The sequence below is a fragment of the Lissotriton vulgaris genome, chromosome 4_1 (assembly GCF_964263255.1).
Source record: "Lissotriton vulgaris chromosome 4_1, aLisVul1.2, whole genome shotgun sequence".
NCBI lineage: Eukaryota > Metazoa > Chordata > Amphibia > Caudata > Salamandridae > Lissotriton > Lissotriton vulgaris.
The window spans coordinates 1956975061-1956999448 of NC_141691.1; positions in this window are offsets into that span (position 1 = coordinate 1956975061).

Sequence of the window (24388 nt, forward strand, 5' to 3'; positions counted from 1 at the left end):
CCGGAAACAAGCTTCCGAGGACCGGTTTCTGGCATTCCAGCCGTCTTCAGCCCGGCTGGCTTGAATCCAGTGGCAAAGTGAGCAAGGGACTCACGTCTGAGCATACCCTGCCACACTTATGGCGGCCAAAAGTGGTACAAAAGGGGGTAAAAAACTTGGGGATATGGTTCAGTGAGGAACTTGGCATCCTACCACAGAAAAAAAAATTGCTGGAGTGTGCTTTGGCACACTGAAACAACTCAAGAAATTTCTACCATTCCTGCCTAAGGCTGCAAAGGAAATGATCACCCGCATTATCATTCTTTTGTGATTGGATTATGCCAATGCATTATACATTGGTCTCCCTGCCTACCAGCTAAAAAAGCTTCAGACCATCCAGAATGCGACTGCCAGAGCATTTTTAGGCATTTCCAGGAGAACTAGTACCAAGCAACTTCTTAGGGATCTGCACTGGCTCACGGTGGGTCAGCATGTTTTGTTCAAGGCTCTCACTTTTGCTCATGGTGCCCTATATAAATCGGGCCCACGTATCTTAGGATATGCTTTGTTTTCTATGTGCCTCTTAGACCTCTTCGTTCCTCTGGGCAATGTCTGGCTGCTATCCCTTGCTAGCGCCCTACTGGAGCTGGAGGTAGCTCCCTCTCTGTCAAGGCTGCTAAGGCCTGGAATGCCCTGCCCTATGAGCTTTGAAACACCCAGGATCTTAGGCTGTTTTTAAAAAGCAGCTCAAAAACGTTACTTTTCAACTAACCAATCAACCTTGGCCCTTGACTCCTGTCTCCTGCAAATTGGCTTTCCTGCCAGGACACTTTCAAGTATCCGAGCGTGCTATAAATGAAGGTTAACATAACATAACAGACAATGCGGCTGGCTGTGCTGCACCTGTTGGCCACTGGTACCTTCCAACCAACAACTGCCTGAGTCGGAGGAGTCTAACAGCCAGCCCATCAAAGTTCTCCACAACTGTCTTGAATACCAACATCAGCTTGGTACCCCAGCACCTTAACATCCCACACAATGCGCAGGAACAGCTGGAGACCAAGCAAGGCTTCCACGCCATAGCTGGCATCCCGCACGTGTTGGGGGCAATTGACTGCACACATGTCCTACTTGTGCCCCTGCCGAAACTTCACACAATTACCGCAACAGTAAGCACACGCATTTCATCAATGTGCAGGCAATAGTGGACCACCGGGGACTCTTCACCAATGTCGTCGCCAACTACCCAGGCAGTGTGCATGATTCCTACATCTTCCGACAGTCCATCATCAACTGGCGCTTCGAGGATGGCACCTACGGAAATGCTCTGCTCGCTGGCAAGAACCAAATGAACACAACACACACCCCAACTCCACAATCATGCTACTCACAACTCTGGGAATGCACACGTTACACAATCACATTCAGCATGCTCAACAACCTGTCCACCCACCAGACATGACAGCACAACTTACTGTGGAAACCTGGGCTAGCCATGGACATGAGCAATCAACAGCATGGCACCTCTGCCACACAATAGTAGATTGGGGGAGAGGTGGGAACCAGGCATGTGCAAAGGAGGCAAGTGACCCATGAATGAGAATGTACACAATGCCAAGTGTGGTGTGGATGTGCTGGAGAGACTGCAGTATGCAGACCATGGACAGATCCATGTCGACATACACTGCTGGTGTTTTGAGTGTACTGGACAGTGGACGCACCCATGTCACCCCAGCCAGTGGGGAAGATCGCAGAAATGTAGACTGTTACGTCCCCCCCTGTAAGTATGAGCGGAGTGGGCTGGCCCGGTGAACGCCGGGCCAGTCTAGGGGTGTGAATAAAAAGTATGTAGCTCTGGGATGGTTCTCTTCCGGAAAGCCCAACGTCTCTCACCCCGCCACAAGGCCGATGCCGTGAGTGGTGTAGCCTGAGATCCTGTGTGCCTGCTGCACCAAGGGCCGCAGGTCCCCAAACCCGTCTTGGCCACCCCTGCGTACCCAGACCTCACTGCTCACCTGCAGACACTAGCGTGTGCCAAAGAGGGCCCACCACATGCCGGTGCAAGCTCCAAGCCCAGGCCCTCGATGTTGACAGCCTCTTCCGACCATCACAGCCTCTGCAACACAGGCCCACAGTACTCCTTTCTCCTTGACGTACTCTACCGGCAGACACAGCGAACAAGTAGGTCACACATTTGGAACTGAGTCTTGATTACACAATGGCCGAGGACACATGTCATGGCTGAGTTTATTTCACTATACTCCGTTCAATGTGGTGCCACCAAGTCTGTGCATAGCATTCCAGCCACACGTGTCTGTGGGCCCTTACTGACTCCTGCCTTTGGGCTACACTGCTAGCTAACAGGCCCCACAACAATCCAATACATTCCGTACCAGGCAGGATACGGCATCGTCGCTAACTGAACACCAACTCAACTCTGGTGCCTCTACCTCCGTCACCCACAATTCATCTCCACATGCCATTCCAACGTCATGTGTTAGAGTACCAAGAGGAGCTGGCTGAACAGCGGTTGACCCGCGCTGTGCCCCATCTCCAGCCTACACTGCGGTCAAGTAGGTCACACAATTGGAACTGAGTCTTGATAACATGGTGGCCGAGTTCATATGTTTATGGGACGTTTGTTGTCACTGTACTCCCTTCGATTAGGTGCCACCAACTCTGTGTATAGCATTCCAACCACACGTGTCTGTGGTCCCTTACTGACTACTGGCTTCGACCTACACTACGGTCCAGTAGGTAACACATTTGGAAACTGAGTCTTGATTTCCCAATGGCAGAGGTCATATCATTGCACGCAAGAAGAGGCGTAAGAGGAAGAAGCTTTTCAGTCCGGAGGAAAAAAGGATCATCGTTACGGAGGTGATCGGACACTACCAACAACTGCTCTGGTGTCACTGACTCTGTGCATTGCAAGTCAATGACACGTGGCTGTGGGACACTGCTGGCCACTGCCTCTGGCCCACACTGTGGTCGAGTAGGTCACACATTAGGAATTGAGTCTTGATGTCTTTATGGCAGTGTTCATGTCATTGTACCAGCCTCATGACAGACTGCATTCCCTCTCAGCCCCGGTGTCCCTAAGTCTGTTTTCCGACATCCATGGACACTCTTGAACTTAGGTGGTGACTGAGTCTATGGACTGGGGGTTGTCTACATCCTCATGTAGCTGATCCCGTTTTGATGCCAATAACGAGGCAGTAGCATTCCACTTCTCCATTTGCTGCTTCCGGATGGCTTCTGCCCTCTGCATCATGCCCTGGAGGACACCTTACACTGTCCCCCGCAATCCACCACCACATACACCTTCGACGAGGACCCGCTCAGTGCCCGTGGCCCTACCTCAGTGCACCGCAAGTCACTGTTTCGTAGCGGTGTACCTGTGCCAGCTGCAGTGCATCCTGGGCCACTAACTCTGTGCATCTCTAGTCAGATGAGATTTTGGATGGCCTACTGGTCGGTGGCCTTGGGGTCATCAACGCCATGTGTATGTGACCCTGCGATATCCGCTGCCTCCGACCTCAACTGCGGTCCACCAGGGCTCACACATCAAAACGAGTCCTGACCGGCCAAGACGTTGCATCACAGCAGGAGGCACCCGCCACCACCGCCAGGACCACCTCCGAACGCCAGCGGCCAGAGTTGAAACAGTGGTACTGGCATACTAACAGAGTTGCTCAAACCTGTCGTGGATGCCGTCATCTGTCTGATACCCTGCTTAGCACTCCAGGTCCCACTAACTCAGTGCACCGCAACCAATGGACCGTTACTGATGGAGTTTTGTGCTGTGGAGAGGTAACGCAGCAATGTCACCTCAGGCAATGTGTGACACCTGGGACGATGATGAGGGAGATGATGCAGGTGCAACACCCCCCACTGCAGCTGCATCAGGAATATCCAGAAGGGACACAATCCTGGACAATTTCTTCACATGAGCATGTTCAGCTCTAGTGCCCCAACCTCAGTGCACTGCAACTCACGGACACTTCAGTTTGCATATTGGGTGACCTCTGTACTTTGTCCAGCTACCACCATGATGCTCCACAGTTGTCTCTGTAATGCTGGTGTTTTCTGTTTCCGTGGTACTAGTGTTCACTGTTCAAGTTGTTGCCAGCACCAACCACTCCGTGAGGGCTGGCATACACTCACCCCACACACATCCAGCACAGGCATCACTGTACATGTGGCCCTGCCAATAAAGGGGCCGGGCGCACGTACCCTTAGCCGGTTCCACAAACTATCTGAGTGTGTCCGTGTGGTCATAATGTATACAACATTATATTGTGCTGTGTACAGCAGACGCAACCATATCACCGCAGGCAGTGGGTAAGACCTTGGACATGTAGCTTTGTTGTCACCCACTCAATAAGTAAGAGGAGTGGACTGGGCCGTGGTACGCAGGTCCAGCGTGGGTGTGTGAATGATAATTGTGGAGCTCTGGGTGTGGTTCAGTACAAAAAATGTGCAAATGCATGTGTCTCTGTTGCAGTGTGGGTCTCCTTTGTGGGGTGTAGGTGGTCCCTGATGGGAATTAGACACCCACGTATGTGATCTAGTTTGGCTTCCATGAGCTCTGACTCCACCGCACCTGTTCAGTCACGTCCTTTTGGCATTCTGACACCTGACATTGGAATGCAATGAGTGCTTAGGTGAAGTGTTGGGAGCCAGCCATGCTGGCGGGTGCTTCCTGCTGTGTGGTCCGTGCAGGGGCTGGGGTCTCCTCTATGTAGCTTGGCTGCCCTGTTCCGGGCAGTGGGCTGCCTAGGATGTCCATGAGCTGTTGTAGGGCGTTGGTGACGTAGATGTGGTGGTCCTCTCAGCATCACTGATGAGTTGTCTGGTCTGTTCTGCTGGAAGTGTTGTGTGTCCCTCTGCAATGTGAAGGGGAGATGCTTGTTGACATTGTGTTGACATATATGTTGGCGCATTGTTCTTGTTAAAATGCAGACTGTATGACAATGTACATTGTGACTGTTTTTGAGGTGCTGGATTTTGATGCGGGACAGTGGACATTTGAGCTGCATGACGGATGTGAGGTTGTACGCGTAGTTTTCCATCTCACAGTTTCCTGCTATGTTAGATGTAATTGGCCTATTTCTGCGCATGAGCGAACCCAGTTGTGTCCTCTGTTCTGCAGTGTCGAGGTGGCACATTGTACCACATTGTCGTCAATATGGATGTGCTGTTATTGCTATGTGTGTGCTGCAGTGTGCCAAGGGGATCAGGGCCATGATCCAAGGTCATTGTGGATGTGCAGTGTGCTGCACATCGTTGTGCATGTGTGCCATTGAGCCCATCTCCCCCGCCCCCCCAGACCCTGGTCGTTATTAACCCTGTTGATGTTGTGCAGGTCCTGTCGAGCTGTGTCCGGACTCCATACTCCTTGCACCGCCTCCACACTGATAACTGTGGCCACCATTTCCTCCACCTCCTCCGGTGGCGTAGGACTCCCACTTCATGTCACCGTTGCTGCCTTCCTGTTGGCAGCGGGTTTATCCTTGGTTTGGCTTTTCACATCATACCAGTGCCTTTTGGCCTCCTCCATTGGCCTCCTCGACACGCTGACTGCATTCACGTTGGTCTAATTGTAGTTCAGTTGATAGTAGTGTCCTCCGTGATGCTGCTCTGGTTTTCCTTTGGACTGCACCCCGTCTTCCTCTCCCTCTTCTCCTTGGCCTTCCCGACCCCGTTGTTCCTTGCTAGTCGTCTGTGGGGCATGTGGGGTTAGCGTTGACCTCTGCACTCGGTCTGGGTGCATCCAAGGTGATACACCGTTTCTTTCTGTTTCCCTTTGTTTTTATTCTGCTTTTATGGTACCTTTTCCCGCTTGATGTGTGGAGATTGCAGGCCTGTCGCTAGTTTTCGCTGCTTTTTGTATCGCGATTGGCCTCATCTCGAGTTTTTTTTGCATTCGTGTTTTGCATTTTTGCGCCATTGCGTTGACTTTATCACAGACTTTTGACAAGTTATTGTAAGCCTATCGCATGGTACCACCGGGTTGAGAATACGAAGGTGATGCAGAGTTATTTTCCCACGATAAACTGCGATGTGAAGATTTGCGTTAAGCTAATTTTGCTGTAATTATCACACGTTCTTGAGAATATTCCCCTTTGTATTTTATTTTCGGTGCTGGAATGAAGATTTCATGGGCCTATGTACATCTTTTTTGTTTTTTTCTTTCAACAGAATCACAGTTTTTTATGCAATTGCACTATTTGGCCAACAACTGTCTATTGCTGCACATGTGATGATGATGTAGCCCATTTTTATATAGTGTCAATGTGTATTTTTATTTACTTCACATGTATCTCTGTGTTAGGAAAGAAATTGGATTACAAGTGCCTGCTGCAGAGTTCCTTGCTTGTTCCAGCAGGGACAGACAGCAATAAAAATGTCAAGATAATGCTGTTTGCTGGTGATTAAATGTTATGTCCCTGCTGGAGAGAGATGTGAGTTTTGACTGTAGGGTAGAGACTTATTGTGCCTTCTGCAAAGAAGGTGTACCATGCAGATATAGAACTGTATTTATGTGGATAGTTCAGTAGGTTTCTGTTTTTATCACAGAGATCCTTTTATTACTCGCTATTCATAAATTACAATCCTAATATAACACAGACGGCAGACTCAATTGTATTTTGGGTTTATGAGTTCAAAAGTGCATGTGGAAGCCTCTCTGAATAGTGTGGAATGTCTGACTTCATTTTGAAATAGCCGGCAGTGGGATTTTCTGACATATAGCCTGATCATGTAATATACCAATTTGTTTGAAGCATGAGAGCCTGATTCTCCATCAAAGCTAAATCCTAATGGTATAACCAACACTTTATTATCTTTTATCAGGAAAACCTATTGTGATGCCACAAAACATCTTTTGATGGCATAATACCTAAACACAGTTAAAGAATCACTATTGTGTGTTTTGGACAGCACTGCTATGCATTGATGAGACAGGCCAAGAATGATAAAGCCCTGTCACCCCTCATCTTTACATAATCAATTACTGTATATTTAATAAGGCAGAGATGTACTTTTTCTTACTCTCCCTCAGTATCTGCTTTTCTTCCTGCCCTGCACCCCTTACTCCTTCACTTTCTGCCCTAGGTCCACGTTTAGCCACCTCTCGTCATTAACTGCTCTTCATTTTTCACCTTCTCATCTTTGCCTTCCACTCTTTATTAGGAAATTGCAAATAAGAAATGATGTTGCATTCCCACCTATGGGCCAAATAGTAAATGATTTGCATTTCCTAAATTGTGATTTCCTAATAGGAAATCAGAGTTTAGGAAATCCAAACCCAAGGGTGCCTCTGGCTTTAAGGACCCCTGGAGGCACCCCAAAATTTGTAGTGCACCTATGAGGGCACATATGCCCTGGAAGTATATGTGCGCTTCATGTCATATTAACAATTCATTTTTAAATGCATTTTTTAATTTTGCACATGGTTACTGTTAGAAAGGCGATCCTAGGGGGAGGCAGAAGTTGTCTGGCCGACCACCCAGAGACCCACCTCTCCTTCTGGAGTTTACCGAGCGCCGTCGAGAGGCCTCCTGGCGAGGTTCCTCTCCTAGAATCGTGTATCCGAGCAATCACACCACTACAAATGGACACCACACAAGGATAGATTCTTAGAGTCTTTATCAGCAATCAAGGCAGGTTCTTTCAGCAATATGTACAAACGGATCGAGGGATCCTTAATGTCTCGGTAACTGTGGGAATAGGGTAGCGGGACAGTCTTAGTACCAGCCTGGCACAGGGATACACTACACTCAGCTCTCGGTCCTCGAGCTGGGGGGTTCCGCAAGGTCGAGCCGCGACGTCGTCAGCAGGGCTCTGAGATGGTTCAGTGGGGTTGGGCCGCGGCAGCGCCAGCAGGGCTCCGAAGATGGTTTAGCGAGGTCGGGCCGCTGCAACGCCTGCAGGGATCCGAAGGTGGTATAGCGAGGTCGGGCCGCGGCAGCGCCAGCAGGGCTCCGAAGATGGTTAAGCGAGGTCGGGCCGCGGCAGCGCCAGCAGGGCTCCAAAGATGATTTCAGCTAGGTCGGGCCGCGGCAGCGCCAGCAGGGCTCCGAGGTTTCTGGGTTCAAAGTAGCGAGTTCTTCTCAGGGTCTGCCGCGATTCCACCTGCAGGGCTCTCGACTCCAGGATACAACTGCTGACCCAGTCCAGAGCTTCCCCAGATATAGGTCTGGAGTCCTTTGATGTCCGGACCCTCGCGCCTGTGGGTCAGAGGGGCCGGGATGAGAGTGTCCAGACACCCCGCAGGGGGGTGGAGCCAGCGCCCAGGGAGGCCGGAGGGCGATCGAAACCAGGCATCCGGAGACGGCTCGAGGGCCATCAAAACACTCCTCCTCCTTGATCCGTCAAATGGCCGTTTTACCACCTGGTCGGATCTTGGTGCCTCGATGTCAGGGCTTCGCTGGGGCCGCGGCCGAGGTCGGGCCGAGGCCACGGGGCCGGATGTGGAGGGTCCAAGATGGAGTCGGGCCTGAGCTGGTGGCCCGGGATAGGGGTCGGACCAGCAGAGTGGGGCGAGTAGGGGTCGCCGTGTTCCGGAGGGGGAGAGCCGGGGGTCGCCAGGAGTGGCGGCTCTCGTGAAGGTTGGAGGGAGGTAGCTTCAGGCCGGAGGACAGGGGTCGATGTCATCCAGGGCCCGCCATGTGGGAGGAGTGGGACCATGCCATGAGGCTGGGTCCAACACACGTCCCCCCAGCTGAAGGCAGGGAGAGTCACCCATCTTCTTGGGGGTTCTCCTCGCCGAGGCGGAAGAAGCGGGACAGGCCGTCGGCGTTGGCGTGGTCGCTGCCGGGGCGATGTTCCACAGTGAAGTCCATCCCCTGTAGGGAGATGGACCAACGCAGCAACTTTGGGTTCTCCCCTCGCATCTGCATCAACCACCGCAGAGGTCGGTGGTCAGTTTGCACCCGGAAGTGGGTGCCGAAGAGGTAGGGTCGGAGTTTCTTGAGGGCCCACACCACGGCGAAGGCGTTGCTCTCGGGCCAGCAGACGTCGGCTGATGAAGGCCACCGGTTGATCAACTCCTTTGGCGTTGATTTGGGAAAGGACCGTCCGACACCGTGCTCGGAGGCATCTGTTTGGACTACGAATTCCCGGCTGTAGTCGGGGGCTTGGAGCACGGTGGCGGTACACATCGCTGTCTTTAGGGTCTCAAAGGCGGCCTGACACTCGGGTGTCCAGTGCACCTTCTGTGGTTGCTTCTTGGAAGTGAGTTCGGTGAGGGGGCCCACAATGCTCTCATAATTCTTCACAAAGCGCCAGTAATACCCAGTGAGCCCCAGGAAGGCTCTGACTGCTGTCTGGGTGACCGGAGGCTCCCAGGCCAAGATGGCGTCGATCTTGAGTTGGAGAGGGGCCACCTGGCCGCTCCCCACTTGGTGTCCCAGATAGGTCACAGAACCTTGGCCGATCTGGCATTTGCTGGCTTTTATGGTCAGTCCGGCCCGGCGGAGGGCCGCCAAGACCTCCCGGAGGTGCTGGAGGTGCTCGCCCAGTGGAGGCTGTACACCGCAATATCGTCCAGATATGTGGCGCTGAACTCTTCTACCCCGCCAGCACCTTATTCACCAGTCTCTGGAATGTTGCGGGGGCGTTCTTCATCCCGAAGGGCATCACCCTGAAGTGGTAGTGGCCATCGGGGGTTGAGAAAGCGGAGCGCTCTTGGGCGCCCGGTGTGAGTCTGATCTACCAGTAGCCGGAGGTTAGGTCGAATGTGCTCAGGTACCGGGCCGCCCCTAGGCGGTCGATCAGTTCATCGGCCCCGGGGAATGGGGTGGGCATCGGTCCGAGTGACGGCGTTCAGTCCCCGGTAGTCGACACAAAATCTTAGTTCGGGAGAGGCGCCCGGGGCGGCGGCTTTTGGGACCAGGACGAAGGAATGGCCCATGGACTGTCAGAGGGTACGACTACCCCCAGGGCCAGCATCTTAGAGACTTCCGATTGAATGCAGGTCCGAACTCGGTCGGGAACTCGGTAGGCCCGTTGTCGCACAGGCAGGCTGTCCCCGGTGTCGACATCGTGGACGCACCGCTGGGTGACTCCGGGGGTGAGAGAAAACAAGTCTGCAAATTGACTCAACAGCTTTTGGCAGTCTTGGCGTTGTTCTGGAGTCAGGGTGGAGGAGAGGGGGACTCCCTCCACGGAGCCGTCTTTCTCAGAGGTGCTCAGGAGGTCCGGTAGGGGCTCGGAGTCGTCTTCAGCCCCGCCATCAGTAGCCATCAGGAGGCTAAGTTCCGTTCGGACAAAGTGAGGTTTGAGCCTGTTGGTGTGGAGGACCCGGAGGGGGTTTCTGGGGGATTCCATGTCCACCAGGTAGGTGACAGGGCTCTTGCGCTCCACCACTTTGAAGGGCCCAGTCCACTTGTCCTGGAGGGCACATAGTTCGACCGGGGACATGACCCAGACCTGTTGGCCCGGCTCGAACTCAATGGAAGAGGCGTTTTGATCATACCAGCATTTCATCTCTTCTTGGCTGGCTTCGAGGTTGTCCTTGGCAAGTTCCCGGAACCGCCGAGTCTGGTTTCGGAGGGTTAGGAGGTACCGGTATACGTCGGGGGGAGCATCCTGGATGGCAACGTCCCAGCCTTCTTTGACCAGGCTGAGGGGACCCCGGATGGGGTGCCCATACAATAGTTTGAAGGGGCTGAACCCCAGGGACTTCTGAGGGACCTCCCGATAGGCGAAGAGGAGGCAGGGCAGCAACACGTCCCATTGGCGTCGCAAGGGCTCTTCCAGGCCCATGATCATCCCCTTGAGGGTTCGATTGAAATGTTCCAGCAGGCCGTTCCCTTGGGTGTGGTAGGGGGTCGTGAACTTGTACGTGACCCCGCATAGTTGCCACAGGGACTTCATGTATCGGGAAATGAAGTTCGTACCCCGGTCACTGACGACCTCTCGGGGGAAGCCCACCCGGGAGAAGATCCCCATCAGCGCCCGGCCCACCACGGGGGCGTCACGGTCCGGAGAGGGATGGCTTCGGATTAGCGGGTGGCATGGTCCACCAGGACCAGAATAAAACGGTGAACCTGAGAGGTTTGGGGCTCCAGGGGCCCCACAATGTCGATCCCCACCCGCTTGAATGGGGTGTTGATGACTGGGAATGGTTGAAGGGGGGCCTTGTGTTTCCCACCGCTCTTCCCGCTGGCTTGGCAGGTTGGGCAAGCCCGGCAGTGATTGTTCACATCATTCCTCATTTTTGGCCAGTAGAAATGGGTCACCAGGCGGCTGTATGTTTTGTCCTGCCCCAGATGCCCGGCGAGGGGCACATTGTGTGCCAGGTTCAGGAGGAAGTCTCTGAACCGGAGGGGGACCACCAGCACGCGGCTGGCCCCCAGTTCGGCAATCTTTTGTTCGCTGTAGAGGAGTTTGTTGTCCCAATAGACCCAGTGGGACCCCGATGGGTCTCCGGCGGCTTGAGCGGCGGCTTGCTGTTAGGTCCCCTCGAGGGAGGGACACGCTTTCTGTTCTTGACGGAACTGTTCTCGTGTGGGGCCACCTTCTTGGCGCCATTGGGCCAGTTCCGGGAGGTCGCCGAGCGTGGCAATTTCTTCACGGTTGGGCCCTAGTGGACCGGGCTCAGGGTTGGCGTCTTCGGGGATGGAGGGCACCGGAGGCGCGGGCCACTCCGGTTCTTTGGTTGGGGTGGATTCAGTCGGGGCGGTGGCCCGGGCGGTCATGGATCGGGTGGTCGCACAGACCCACTCGGGAAGGCCTAGCATCCCCAGATGCTCTCTTCGCTCGACGTCGGCCCAGGGGGAACTTTCCAGGTCGTTCCCGAGGAGGCAGTCCACGGGGGCATCGTCCCGAACGGTCACTTTCAGCATGCCCGACACCCCCCCCCCCACTCGAAGGGGATGCGGGCCATCTGGCACATGCTCTCTGAATTGTCCGCCGACAGTACTGGGCACAGCACATTGGGCAGGGTCTGCTCAGGGGTCACCAAGTGGCAAGGGACGGCCGTCACGCTGGCTCCGGTGTCGCGGAGGGCTTCGGCCCGGTGCTCAATAATGGTGACCCACTGGCGGTACTTCTGAGTGCTGCCCGGAATCGGGGCCCGGGGGACCATGTCACTTTCGCCTAGACATACCAGGGACATGGCGGCGGGCTCCCACTCGGTCTCGTCTTCGTCATAGTTCTCTTCTTCTCCCCTTTCCTCTCCCAGGGAGGCGGCTGCGATCTGGCGGTTTGGCGGACCGGTGGTGCCGGGCCACTGGTTCATCGAGCAGTTTGGGTCATTGGCATAGTGACCGGGTCGCTGGCATTTGTGGCAGATAACGTTCGAGCGGGGCCCTGGCCGTGCTGGGGGGCCCCTCTTCTGGCAAGGGATGGCGAAGTGTTGGTCGGGGGAGTCTCGGTTCCTATTCTGGCCTCCTCCGCCGCCTCGCGGACGGTGGGGCCCCTGGGGAGCTCGGCCGTGGTCTCCCATTGAGTTCCGGGGGACCCGGGTGCTCACCCAACGATCGGCCTCGACGGCGAGTTTACGTGGCTCGGTCAGCTTGCTGTCGAGGAGATGCTGCCTGAGTTCGACAAAACAGTTGTTTGAGAGGTGCTCCCATACAATGAGGTTGAACAGCTGCTCGTAGGTGGTAACCTGGCTGCCTTTGATCCACCCCTCTAGGGCTCAACTATAGAAGTTCACATACTCCACCCATGTAGTACCGGGGATTTTCTTATAGTCTCGGAATCGCTGCTGGTACATCTCGGGGGTGAGTCCATAGCGAGTAAGAAGGGCGGCTTTCATATGTTCGTAAGAGGTCATCTCGGTGTCTGGGAGCTCCAGCAGGGCGTCTCTCCCTTCACTGATGAACTTCCCCCACAAGCCGGCACCCCAGTCTTTTTGGGGTACTCGGTGCGAGGTCATGGCTACCTCGTAGGCCTTAAACCATTGTTGGATGTCTTCATTTTTATAGTATTCTTTGACGACATCTTTGGGGATGTGGACCTTCGTGTCCGCAGGAGGAGGTGGGCTCCGGTTCCCGGAGGCGCTGGCCTCCCCATTTTGGGCCTTGATCTCAAGTTCTTTTAAGCCACGCTCATGCTCGAATGTGAGCTTCTTCTCCTCTAAGTCCCTCTGCCTTCGTTTCTCCTCCAGGTCTCCTTGCAGCCGTAGTTGCTCAAGGGCTATCTTTTTCTCGGCCAGCTGTAGTTCTCCGTCCAGACGGAGTCGGGCGAGCTCCAATTCGTGGAGCCGGCTCCTTTCTCGCTCTCGGGCGTCTTCGTGGGAGAGGCCCGTGTTTACATTGTTATTTCTTTCCTCTGCTGAGGTTGTGATGGTTTCCGGGTGCATATCTGGGATCGTGTTATCTTCGTTCTGGGGTGGCGTCGCTCCTGCCTCTACCCATGTTTGTAGGGCCTGCTTGAAATCGTCCTTGGTGCTTAGTCCAGTGGTAGCGATGCCCAGGTCCTTGCAAAATTGTTTCAATTCTTTGTGTTTATAGTCTTCCAACTGTTCCTTCTGGAACTCCGCGGTCGGTCTGGTTTCCTTGGTAGTCATGGTTGTGGTGTGTTTCTGTCAGTCGTGGGTGAGTCACTTTCTGTACGATTTGTGTCGGCTCGGATCGCACCGCCTGCCACCAATGTTAGAAAGGCGATCCTAGGGGGAGGCAGAAGTTGTCTGGCCGACCACCCCGAGACCCACCTCTCCTTCTGGAGTTGGTCGAGTGCCGTCGAGAGGCCTCCTGGCGAGGTTCCTCTCCTAAAATTGTACAGCCGAGCAATCACACCACTACAAATGGACACCACACAAGGATAGATTCTTAGAGTCTTTATCAGCAATCAAGGCAGGTTCTTTCAGCAATATGTGCAAACGGATCGAGGGATCCTTAATGTCTCGGTAACTGTGGGAATAGGGTAGCGGGACAGTCTTAGTACCAGCCTGGCACAGGGATACACTACACTCAGCTCTCGGTCCTCGAGCTGGGGGGTTCCGCAAGGTCGAGCCGCGATGTCGTCAGCAAGGCTCCGAGATGGTTCAGCGGGGTTGGGCCGCGGCAGCGCCAGGAGGGCTCCGAAGATGGTTTAGCGAGGTCGGGCCGCTGCAACGCCAGCAGGGCTCCGAAGGTGGTTTAGCGAGGTCGGGCCGCGGCAGCGCCAGCAGGGCTCCGAAGATGGTTTAGCGAGGTCGGGCTGCGGCAGCGCCAGCGGGGTTCCAAAGATGGTTTCAGCGAGGCCGGGCCACGACAGCGCCAGCAGGGCTCCGAGGTTTCAGGGTTCAAAGTATTGAGTTCTTCTCTGGGTCTGCCGCGATTCCACCTGCAGGGCTCTTGACTCCAGGATGCAACTGCTGACCCAGTCCAGAGCTGGCCCAGATATAGGTCTGGAGTCCTTTGATGTCCGGACCCTCGCGCCTGGGGGTCAGAGGGGCCGGGATGAGAGTGTCCAGACACCCCGCAGGGGGGTGGAGCCAGCGCCTAGGGAGGCCGGAGGGCGATCGAAACCAGGCGTCCAGGGACGGCTGGAGGGCCATCAAAACTCTCCTCCTCCTTGATCCGTCAAGTGGCCGTTTTACCACCTGGTCGGATCTTGGTGCCTCAATGTCGGGGCTTCGCTGGGGCCGAGGTCGGGCCGAGGCCACGGGGTCGGATGTGGAGGGTCCAAGATGGAGTCGAGGCCTGAGCTGGTGGCCCGGGATAGGGGTCGGACCAGCAGAGTGGGGCGAGTAGGTATTGCCGTGTTCCGGAGGGGGAGAGCTGGGGGTCGCCAGGAGTGGCGGCTCTCATGAAGGTTGGAAGGGGGTAGCTTCAGGCCGGAGGACAGGGGTCGATGTCTTCCAGGGCCCGCCATGTGGGAGGAGTGGGACCACGCCATGAGGCCGGGTCCAACAGTTACCATCAACTGTGTCAATGGTAATAGCATTTCCTAAATGTCCAATTCACATTTAGGAAATGCTTTGTAAATGTACTTTAGGAATCGCATATAGGTAATCTCTATTTGCATTTCCAAAGTCAGGGTTGCAATTTGCAATTTCTATAGGGTAGAAATCAGAAAATTTGCCCTTTGCACAGATGAAAAGGCTGTTTTGCATTTCTTAACAGGCCAAAATTGTGATTCAGCCTGTTAAGGAATGCAAAAAGCGTATGTATATCTGGCCCATGATACCTTACCTGCCCTCCTAACCTTCCCAGCGTAACAGGTAAATTGGCAACCCAGAACACAACTCTCTGGTCCCCAGGGGAACCGTGGAAACAGATCATCACCTTATGTTTTCCCACTCATGCATGTCCATAATAAGCAAAAGAAAGACACAAGGAAGTTTAAAATATTTATTGAAGCTATGGAGCTCTATCATACAACTGAGCAAAGTAATCAGCATTATGAGCAAACTCTATACAATGAAAAGCCCTACCACGGCGAATTATGGGGCATATTATCAAGCCTGTGCGCTAAAATTATCGCCGCTTTATCGGCCGAAAACGGCCGATAAAGCGGCGATAATGGGCTTGATAATATGCTCTGTGGAATTCCAATCGAAGCCCATGTTAGATGTCTTCACATCTAACATGTGCTTCGATTGGAATTCCATAGAGCATATTATCAAGCCCATTATCGCCGCTTTATCGGCCGTTTTCGGCCGATAAAGCGGCGATAATTTTAGCGCACAGGCTTGATAATATGCCCCTATATATCTGCCTAAGCCTACCCTCACTACTTGAGCACAGTGGTATATCAATGATGTCTGGGATTAGAACCGGACTCCACACCTACCGTTTGTATTTAGGTGCTCTGCATCTCAGGTTGCACAAAGATGGAGCGCCTGTTCCAGAACCTTTCCCTCTACTAGAAATCCTTCTCTCTGTTTTCAAAAAAGCATGTCCTTGTTTATATGATAAGAAGTGTCAAGTTGGAAAACAGCAGCTGCAACTCTGTGTTTTGACTAAATGTTAGAATATGTTGCTGACCGACCACAGAAAAACTGGGCACGATGTTGTTCGACCTTGTTCAGACTGAATTCCAGGAAGGAGTACTGAATAATAAACACACATGCAGCATATTTTTTAAATAATGTTGAGGCACAAAAACAAGCGGGTTATGTGTAACTGTGCAAAGCAAAGGGGCCTTGAACATGCAGTTAGGCTGAAATAAGGAAGAACTGTAATATCTTGAAATGATGAGGCCTTCACGTGTATAGTGGGAAAACTCTTTATTAACTGACGGAGCGCCGGAGCACACAACCGATGCTCGGAAGCGGCCGGCGCCAATAACACAAAATGGTCGCCTTCCGCTTCCGTTGACTTGACTTCCCGTTCCGCCTAGCGGAACACTAGTGCGCTAACGCACAACCATTACCACATATCTCCCCCCTTTAATCGCAGTAATTAAGCAATGAAAGTTCTTACTTCCAGTCCATGTTAAAGTCTTTGAATCTCTCAGGTGTCTTCACTTCTCTTCCCACTCTGGTTCTCACCTTCGTCGTTCTCTCTCCGCACTCCTGATCCATGCTCACCTTTCCTTGAGTTCCACTCTTGTCTGCCACGTCCTCGTTCATCTCTTCTTTCCGTTCACTCCCCTGTCCTTCTCTTTCCCTTGCACCACAGTCATTCTCGCTTACTTCCTGCTGTCCTTCTTCTACGTTCACCTGTCGTTCTCTGCTACTTCCTTCTTCTCCATCTTCTTCGACATTCTCTGATCCTTCTTCCACATCGCATTCCTCTTTGATGATTCTGCTGCACTTGGCCATCCTGTCCTGTGACCATACCTTTCCGTCGCTCAGCAAGGCAGATCGGTCGTACGGTTCCAAGACCTGTAATGGCGGCGAGAACTTGCTCTCACCCTTCTTCTTGTGGACTGCTAGTTTTACTCTTACCCAGTCCCCTTTCTCCAGCTTAGCCTCCTTTACTTTGTGGTTCTTATTGAAGTGAGACGTATAGATCTCCTGCGCTCTTTCCAGGTTTCTTTTCACTACTGCCGGAGACCATCTGCTCTGTATCACCAACTTCCTCCACGCCTGATTGTCCTTGGTGAACGCTTCTCTCCCCCTCAATATCTTGAAAGGGCTGTACCCGGTGCTGCCCGGGGTGATCCTGTATGCCCAGACCATCCTTTCCAGCTCCTTCTCCCAATCCAAACCGTCGTTGATGGCCGCTTGTATGGTTCCCATGATCACACGGTTGAACCGCTCTACTTGGCCATTGCCTGCAGGATGGTAAATGGGTGGGTGCTTCACTTCTATCCCATTCCTTTCGGTGAAGGTTGTCCATCTAGCCGAAGTGAACTGAGGGCCGTTGTCGCTAACGATGACCTTTGGAATGCCCTCTCTCAGGAACGTGGACTGTAGGAAGTTTACCACCGCCTCTGTGTCCATGTTTTCTCTTATTTCGATTTCTGGCCATTTGGAGAATTTGTCCACCAGCGCTACTACGTACTTCGGTGTCCCTGCTTTGCTTAGGACTGGCCCTAAAATGTCCACAGATAGCATTTCCCACGGGCCATCTGGTATGGGGAATTTCCCCAGGGGTGGTCTGATTACGTTTTGAGATTTGTCTGCTTTAGCGCAAGATTCACACTGTCTCACGTGCCTTTCTATCTGTGCATCGACCGCCGGCCACCAGTAGGCTTGTCTGGCAAGGGCTTTGGTTTTTGTGATGCCCTGGTGTCCTTCATGCAGTAAGCCCATCAGATGTTCCAGTACTCCTTTGGGTGGTATCACCTTGTCCCCTCTCAACAGGAAGATGGAATCCTCGGCCAGCGATAGTTCCTCTCTGACCTCCCAGTATCTTCGGAGCTCTTCTCTCAGGTGTCTCTTTTCTGGCCACCCGTGGACCACATATCCCTTGATGGCTTCCAAGTCAACATCCTCTTTGTATGCCTCCTCCCACTCTTGCATACTTATCGCCTTCTCTGCTTCCTGGATCGTGGCGACTACATAGCCTGCCCATTCCTGTTCTTCTTGGTCACTCCCCGCCTCCATGGCTGCCGCCCTGCTGAGGAAGTCCGCCACTTTGTTTTGTGGCCCCGGGATGTGTTCCACGTCGTAGAGGAAGTCTAGCAGGCGCAGAGTCATCTTTGCGATCCTCGGTGTGGCATGCGCATGGCCACTTGATGTCAGCACTCGGACCAAGGGTTTGTGATCCGTTTTTACTAAGAATCGTGCCCCCCATAGGTACTGGCGGAATCTTTCCATGGCCCACACTACAGCCAACATCTCCTTCTCCACCACGCTGAACTTCTCTTCGTTGGGGGCTAGAGACCTGGATGCGAAGCTGACTGTGTGTAACTCTCCCTTCTCGGCTCGTTGCATTAGGACTGCCCCCAGTCCTCGGTCACTTGCGTCTGTCGTGAGGATTGTCTCAGCCTGGGGATCGAATCCTTTGAGCGGGATGGTGGCACTCATCTCTTTCTTTAACGTCTCAAACTCCTCTTGTTCTGCCTGGCCCCACTGGAATTTGTTCTTCTCCTTGAGCAGCTGTCGTAGGTGGTGCGTTTTGGAAGCAAATTGTGGCACGAACTTACTGTAGTATTCGGCCATCCCTAAGAATGACCGAACGTCCTCCTTTTTGCGCGGGGTGGGTGCGTCTTGAATGGCCTTCATGTTGGCGGTTTTGGGCCTGATTCCGTCTTCACTTATTTCGTGGCCTAAATACGTGACTGATTTCACTCCCAATCTGCATTTCGACCACTCTGCTGTCAGTCCGTTGTTCTGTAGGATCTTGAATACTTTGTGGAGCTTCTCATTGTGGTCGTGCATGGACTTCCCCATGACCAGGATGTCATCCTGAAAAAATTGAACGTCGACCACTCCTCTCAGCAATTTGTGCATCATCTTTTGGAAGACTGCGGCCGCCGAAGCTAGGCCAAATGGCATCCTCAAGAATTCATAACAGCCGAAAGGTGTGATAAAAGAGGTGAGGTGTGTACAGGAAGGGTGTAGTTTGACCTGATGGTACGCCGATGACAGGTCCACTGTCGAAAACCACTTGATGTTTTTGGTCTTCGACAACATCTCGTTTATGCGTGGCAGGGGGAACTTGTCGACAAGTATGTTTTTGTTCAACTCCCTCAGGTCCACACATAGCCTGACCTTGCCGTTGGGTTTTTGAGCTACTACCAAGGGGGAAAGCCACTCTGCACTTTCTATGGCCCTGATCACCCCTTCCTTCTCGAGTCTGTCCAACTCTTGTTGCACTGCCTCTCTGCTTCTGAACGGGATGTTCCTCACTTTGTGCACCACTGGCGTTGCTCCTTCTTTCAGCTTGATCAGGTGCTTGTATCTCGCTAGCTCCCCGATTTGGCCGTTGAATACTCTTGGGTACGCCTTCTTCCATGATTCCACATCGTCTCTTTTCTCCATGTCCATGAGCAGGATTTTCTCGATTCCTCCCGGATTCAACTGGATCCCCAAGGCACCTTGGTCTCTCCAGCTCAGCACTGAGGGGCCTCTCTCCGCTATGTACAGCTTGCACATGGCTTGGCGGTCCCTGAACTCGAACGACAGAGGACAGTACCCCAGCATGGGGATTCTTTGCCCGGTGTAGGTGACCGGACGCAAGTCCATGGGACATAGTCTTTCTCCGTGTGTGGACGCAAATTTGTCCTCCCACACTTTCTTTTGAATGATTGATATGGGAGCTCCACTGTCCGCTATCATTTCCAACGGTATCCCTCCAATCAGCATGTCCAATCGGGGCTTGTCGTTTCCTGAATCATCCATCTCCAACACTTGGACATCTATGTACAGGATTTCCTCTAGGTCATCGGTTTCCTCAGACTCATTGGTGTCGTCTTGCTGCTCTCTGTCCACGAACTTTACTGTGGCTCCCTTTGGTTTCCGGCGGCATACCTTTTCGTAATGACCAAATATTCCGCAGTATGAGCACTTTGCTCGGAACGCCGGGCACGCCTTGTCATTCCCCAGATGGTTGACACTGCCACATCTGTAGCAGCTCGGACGTCCTCCCTTATTCCCTCTCTGATCTGTGGGGTTTGCGGACTTCTGTTTCCTACCATCCAGGTGTTTCTGCGGCTCCCTTTGCTTGGGGCGGTCTCCTCTATGGTGAGTTGATATCTGGCACACTGACTGCGTCCCTCCTGTCTCTTTCTTGGCTGCTTGGGCGCAGCGTTTCGATAATTCAGCCTTCTTTACCATGGCCCAAATTTCTTTGAGTGGAGCGTCTCCGTTCACCCATAGTTTTTCTTGGACATGGGCGCTCGACGTGTGCATGATGATTTGGTCTCGGATGAGTTCGTCGTGCAATGCGCCGAATTTGCAGGAGATGGCGAGTTTCTGCAGGGCAACAACATACTCGTCCACGCTTTCACTGCTCTTTTGCTTCCTTTGGAAAAAATTGTAGCGGTCAATTGCAACACACACCACGGGCCGGAAGTGCGCATCAAGGTCAGCGATGGTGTGGCTGAAAACATCAGTGTCTGCGGCATCTCTTTCCACTTTCACAATAGTGTCGTAGATTCTGATCCCTTCCGGGCCCAGGTTATGTAGTAAGATTTTCTTCCTTCTTTTGCTTGAGTATGGAGCGCCTGCCTCCTCTTCTAATGCGTCGAGGTAGTTAAGGAAGTACCTCTTCCAGTCCTCCCATTGCCTCTCTGGTTCCCCTGGATTAGTTAGGAACGGTACCAGTTGCGTGAGGGACGACGAGTGCACTGCCATTCTGCCTGTTCTGTTCCTGGCGGGTTGGACGGAAACTGTTTTCCCTTGGGGGCTGCCTGGAGCGTTATGCTTGGTCGGATCCCCTTCCTCAGGGTCACTCTCACTATCCTCTCTCAGTTGTGCGTGGAGGGGGTTAGGTGGCGTCTGTGCCCCACCCCCCTTTACAGCATATGCGTCAGCAGCGTCTTCTGGGCGGGCGGTGGATGACTCCCCTCTGCCCTCTCCCTGTTCCGCCAGTTTGCTTTGCTGGGTTTATTCTCCTTGGGGCGATGTTCCCGCTGCCCCTCGGGTCCCCCCTCTTCGCTCGGGTTCAATCGCTATGCTCGCTCGCTCGCTCGCTCCGCGTTTATGAGGAGCTGGGTATTCTGAGTGCACGCAGGCCTACCTCTGCTGCCTGATCTTCACGAGCGCGACGGCTGGGGTGCGCTTTGTAATTCCAGGTGTGGCCCTCTGCCGCGCTCCGTCGTTAATTATCTCCTCTCTGGCATCAAAACGCTCCGTTATGGTTTCGATTTATGCCAGCAACTGTCACTGGGGTCCGTTTTTCATCTGGATCCTCGTCGCCATTGTAATATCTTGAAATGATGAGGCCTTCACGTGTATAGTGGGAAAACTCTTTATTAACTGACGGAGCGCCGGAGCACACAACCGATGCTCGGAAGCGGCCGGCGCCAATAACACAAAATGGTCGCCTTCCGCTTCCGTTGACTTGACTTCCCGTTCCGCCTAGCGGAACACTAGTGCGCTAACGCACAACCATTACCACAAGAACTAAGTGGATCCTAAAGGGAACATTTACCACGTTGTTGGTGCAAACGTGACCCAACCCTCCAATAACCGAGGGCCCAAGTTTTTGGCACATCCCCAGGTTTACAAGTTCAGTTCTTGTAAATCTGAGGATGTGTCAACATTTATGGGAGTTTCATGAGAACATCCAAGCAACCCCCATGAAATGCTTACCCAGAGCAGAATAACGCAATGCATCAGTTTGTGCTGCATTGTTACTCCAGATTTTTAAGTCACTCAGAGGCATGCAAAGTGGCCTTGCGTGGCTTCAAAAATCTGACTTCGTTTTCGTCCTACATGTACCATGTTGCATGGTGCAAATGCTACACAACCCTCTATACTATGGCTATAGTAATGTAATGTAATGTATTGGCATTTATATAGCGCACTACTTACCCGTAGGGTCCCAAGGCGCTTCGACCGCTGCGAAACCCTTCCTGGCTTCCCTGAGAGATGGTCCCTTAATGGGTATCTCCAGGGTGAGACCAGGCATCCCCGGCGGTCTGGTGGGGCCGTTAGTGAAGATGAGGCAAGCTAGTGACCCAACCCTCCAATAACCGAGGGCCCAGGTTTTTGGCACATCCCCAGGTTTACAAGTTCAGTTCTTGTAAATCTGAGGATGTGTCAACATTTATGGGAGTTGCATGAGAACATCCAAGCAACCCCCATGAAATGCTTACCCAGAGCAGAATAATCAATGCATCAGTTTGTTCTGCATTGTTGGATTCCTCAGTAAATAAGCGACTATTCAAAGCACTCGGGCCTAAAAGACCTTAATGTTAGGTTTGACAAGGCAGAATACACCACAAACACAAGATACATTCCTAAAAACAGACTATTTAGGCAAGACAATGCCAGACCATAATCCTTTGTGATTCCCTATGAGGTATGGGGAGGCCAAAAGCATCCACACCCACAAGGACATTGAAAATAGAAGCATTAGAGAACTAAGCATTAAGACAAGTGAAGAAATAAATTACTACTTTACATACAATTGTGGCATCTCTACTGAAGGATTAGAAAGTAGTCATAAGTGGTCACTGCATTAAAATGACCACAGGGATAAGAACCCCATTAATAAGGGAGGTTGGAAGTTTAGAGAACTAAAGAAAGAAAGATCTGTAAACACATCTATGTAGGTCACCATTGTGGAGGAAAGCGATGCTTTAACTACAAAGCATATATGGCCAGATTCCACAATAAAAATGATAAAACGGCACCCATTGGCTTGGCTGGTTTGAAGCCCTGAAGAAGCGATAAACTTGGGAAACAAGTGTAGTATGTGGATTTCATGTTTTGTAAATGGAGATTTATGGAATAACTTTTGAAAAGAAGAGACTTTGAAAAACAATTTTTGCATGGATCTTTGAATCACAACGTGTTTTTCTCAGTCATGAACTAAAGCGGATCATATGGATCATTTGCTGTAAGGGAAAATGGGGATCTGAGAATAAGCGCCGGGCTAAATTTCTATTGACCCACTGTGAACTTTGTATAGATATATATATATATAGTTATCTTTATATGTGTTTTTGGTCTGTGTGCAAATTCATTTATTATTTGCATGTGTTTCACCATTATTATCTGCTTGTGTTTTATTCCCTTGCATTTCACTTGTGATTGTTTAATTATTATCTGACTTATAAGTGTTTATTATTTGCATGTGTTTTACCATAATTATCTGCTTGTGTTTTATCCCATGCATTTGATTTTTTTTTGTGTTTCATTATTATTATTTGCTTGCACTTATAGATACGTATATTTACATTTGTATATTGTTTTATCTGATTCATTTGATAACTGGGAAAGCCTTTCTGTTAGAGAGTGATGCACTAATAGAACCCCATTCTTTATTCTGAAAACTGTCTTTTGTTGTACCTAATTTCATGAGTGTGGAACCCCCTTTCCAGGCGCTTTCTTGCTTTATCGAGTGGCTCTGCTGGGGAGTGCGGAATTTGTTTTATTTGGGAGTATAGAGCAAGACAGCTGGTGAACATAGCAAGAAAAGAATCCCCAATACTAAGTATAAGAACAAAAAGAGGTGAATGGTTTCTTCTCAAACAGGAATACATTACTCTTTTGTTGTATGCTATGAAAATCTGTATGCAAATTGATTGAAAATAAGAGAGCGCAGACAACTATAATAAATAAGAGAAGCAGAATAGTACACACTGGATCAGGAAGAAGAGGAAGAGTTAGGTAGTGAGATAACAGAGCAAACATTGAGAAGGACTATTAAGAGCATGGCAAGCAAAATAAGATCAAGTTGGCTCCCCATCAAATTTTATGCAGCCTATATGGAAACAATAATGCCAAAATTAACTGAGGTATGTAACACAGTGAGGAAAAATCAATGCTTACCTTCAACAGCTTGGGAGGAATTTGTGTTGTCACCCGTGCCTTTTCTCTCACTCTTTCTTTGACCTGTCCCTTCCCTGTGCCATTTCTCCCACTCTTCTTGTCTTATCCTGCACCCTTTGCCACCTATTGTTTCTTTTCTCTTGCTTTTTTGGCCTTTTTTTGCCCTTTGTGCCATTTCTCGTGCTCCTTTCTGACCCTTGCTATCTCTCCATCTTCTGTGCACCCCTTTACTGCTCCCTCTACTCCTGTGTCCCTCCTCTCCTACTTCTGTACCTCATGTCTCTCTCCTTCACTTCCATTGCATTCCTCTCAGCACTACCCCCCTGCGCTTCTTAGCCCCTTTAAGGGACCTACTTATTAGCGACTGCAACACAAATTTGCCACTGTCAGGCTTCTCCAACCCACCACTTCCCCGCCCCTCTTCTACACAACTTGATCCCTAGTTGTCACACCACCCTCTGCTGGTGTGCCACACCACACAACACAGCAGAGCCTTCACCTGCCACTCTACCACTTTACCTGCAACACAGCTCCTGAAACTCCAACCAAGAGCACACCCATCCCCACACACAAACACCCACAAACAAATAAACCTGCGGACCTCATGCATTAGTATTATACATGCTCCTC